Source organism: Oncorhynchus gorbuscha, linkage group LG24 (assembly GCF_021184085.1).
Source record: "Oncorhynchus gorbuscha isolate QuinsamMale2020 ecotype Even-year linkage group LG24, OgorEven_v1.0, whole genome shotgun sequence".
NCBI lineage: Eukaryota > Metazoa > Chordata > Actinopteri > Salmoniformes > Salmonidae > Oncorhynchus > Oncorhynchus gorbuscha.
Genome location: NC_060196.1, coordinates 56,563,766 through 56,566,954, shown reverse-complemented (window position 1 = coordinate 56,566,954; position 3,189 = coordinate 56,563,766).

Sequence of the window (3,189 nt, the reverse complement as noted above, 5' to 3'; positions counted from 1 at the left end):
ATGTTAAGCCACTGATGACCATGTTAAGCCACTGATGACGATTTTAAGTCACTGATGACCTGGTTAAGTCACTGATGATGATTTTAAGTCACTGATGACCATGTTAAACCACTGATGATGGTGTTAAATCACTGATGACCATGTTAAGCCACTAATGAAGGTGTTAAGTCAATGATGACAATGTTAAGTTACTGATGACCTGGTTAAGTCACTGATGATGATTTTAAGTCACTGATGACCATGTTAAGCCAATGATGACGGTGTTAAGTCACTGATGACCATGTTAAGCCACTGATGACCATGTTAAGTCACTGATGACAATGTTAAGTCACTGATGACAATGTTAAGTCACTGATGACCATGTTAAGCCAATGATGACGGTGTTAAGTCACTGATGACCATGTTAAGCCACTGATGACCATGTTAAGCCACTGATGACCATGTTAAGTCACTGATGACCATGTTAAGCCACTGATGACCATGTTAAGCCACTGATGACCATGTTAAGTCACTGATGACGATGAAAGAATAACCATCCTACATGTAGGTTCCACTTGTGCTAATCTCCATCCACCCATCCACCCATCCATCCACCCACCCACCTACCTACCTACCTACCTACCTACCTACCTACCTACCTACCTACCTACCTACCTACCTACCTACCCACCCACCCATCCATCCATTCATCCATTCATCCATCCACCCAGCCTATTGCACATTAATAATTAAAGCACAGCTACCAAACTCAACACAATCAAATCCTCTCACAATCCCACCGGGAGGCAAATCATAATTTTGTTAACCACATCGAAGCACTCTGAGATGGAATAAAATCATGTCTCCACGCTCCAGTAAGTATCTCTGGCACTTTTTAAACGTCTTGTGCAAATCGCTATGAAATAATAGCACCATATTGTGCCCGTATTCCACTGATGTACTGCCAAGTCACAGATATAAGATTAGGCTGAGACAATTAGCTCGACCATGAATATGACTGAAGATGCTCTCATCCACCCCATCACATTAGCACCATTCTGTGGATACTTCAAATGACAAATCCCACAATACAATTGCATCTCTCATTCCTTTTGTTTGTTTTTTTCCTGATAACTATCAGTAACTTCAGAGCCAAATCTAATTAAAGTGATGAATTAAGGGGTTATTGCTCTTTTTCTTTTGATAAAACCTCATAAAAGTACTTTCCTTAGTTTCAAGAAAGAACGTACTCATGCTGAGTATGTATCATGCCTGTCGGTGCTCTCATGTTTATTTCTATTGGCTAAGAAGTATGACAATAGAGAGTGATATTACAGATATTAGCGTTAAATTATAATTAGGTTTAGGGTCAGTCAGGTGTCTCGCTGTACACCTACTTACCATACAGTACCAGTACATGGTGATAGAATACACAGACGTTCCTAAATGCACACACTCACAACAAAAGGCTGTCTCAGGAAGGGCCCCTTTGAATGAACATGTTTATACTTGCCCAATTTGACTACAAGCTACAGTGGAGCTCAGTCAGCTCCGATAAAGCCAGAGGTATGTGTTCCAGTGTCTCTGTCCCCTTTGGCACTTCAACTACAACACTTTAAATGTCAAGAGATAAATCCACCAGGGGTCAGAGCGGAAATCAAGGTCAGTCAGAGTAGGTAATGCCTCCTCTGTTGAGACCCACCAGATCTCACAGCTTCCTAAAGGTCTGAAACCAAGGTCAGTCGGAGTAGGTAATGCCTCCTCTGTTGAGACCCACCAGATCTCAAAGCTTCCTAAAGGGTCTTAAACCAAGGTCAGTCGGAGTAGGTAATGCCTCCTCTGTTGAGACCCACCAGATCTCAAAGCTTCCTAAGGGTCTTAAACCAAGGTCAGTCGGAGTAGGTAATGCCTCCTCTGTTGAGACCCACCAGATCTCAAAGCTTCCTAAAGGTCTGAAACCAAGGTCAGTCGGAGTAGGTAATGCCTCCTCTGTTGAGACCCCCAGATCTCAAAGCTTCCTAAAGGTCTGAAACCAAGGTCAGTCGGAGTAGGTAATGCCTCCTCTGTTGAGACCCACCAGATCTCAAAGCTTCCTAAAGGTCTGAAACCAAGGTCAGTCGGAGTAGGTAATGCCTCCTCTGTTGAGACCCACCAGATCTCAAAGCTTCCTAAAGGTCTGAAACCAAGGTCAGTCGGAGTAGGTAATGCCTCCTCTGTTGAGACCCACCAGATCTCAAAGCTTCCTAAAGGTCTGAAACCAAGGTCAGTCGGAGTAGGTAATGCCTCCTCTGTTGAGACCCCCCAGATCTCACAGCTTCCTAAAGGTCTGAAACCAAGGTCAGTCGGAGTAGGTAATGCCTCCTCTGTTGAGACCCACCAGATCTCACAGCTTCCTAAAGGTCTGAAACCAAGGTCAGTCGGAGTAGGTAATGCCTCCTCTGTTGAGACCCACCAGATCTCAAAGCTTCCTAAAGGTCTGAAACCAAGGTCAGTCGGAGTAGGTAATGCCTCCTCTGTTGAGACCCCCAGATCTCACAGCTTCCTAAAGGTCTGAAACCAAGGTCTCAGTATTATTTTACAAGATGAATTTGTTTTCCTAAAAGTCTTTGAGACCAGTGGAAGACCAGATCTCAAAGCAGGGAGCTCAGACAAAGGTTTAGGAGAAACCAAGGTTTGGTCAGGGAGTGTTTTAGTAATGCCTATTGACTTGTTGAGACCCCCAGATCTCACAGCTTCCTAAAGGTCTGAAACCAAGGTCAGTCAGACTCCCTAGGTAATGTCTCCTCTGTGTCTGAGACCCCCAGATCTCAAAGCTTCCTAAAGGTCTGAAACCAAGGTCAGTCCTAGTAGGTAATGCCTCCTCTGTTGAGACCCACCAGATCTCCCAGTGTCTCCTCTGTTGAGAATACAGACCTCCTCAAGGTACCAGTCGGAGTACAGTAATGCCTCCCCAGTGTTGAGACCCCTCAGATCCTCAACAGTTGCTTTGGCTATGTGGTCTCGTGTGCCCAGCTGTTATTGGGGGTACCGTTGGCAGCAGAGGCCTAGCAGTTGTCAACCGACTCTGTTCTATTTACTGTGAATCCTCTCTACATTGAGACAAAAAAACATCTGTTTCTTCTTAAGGTCTGAAACCAATTACTGAATATATGGCTACATCTCAGGGATTTGAGACCCAACCCAGTCTCACAGGGTCCTAAAGGTCTGAAA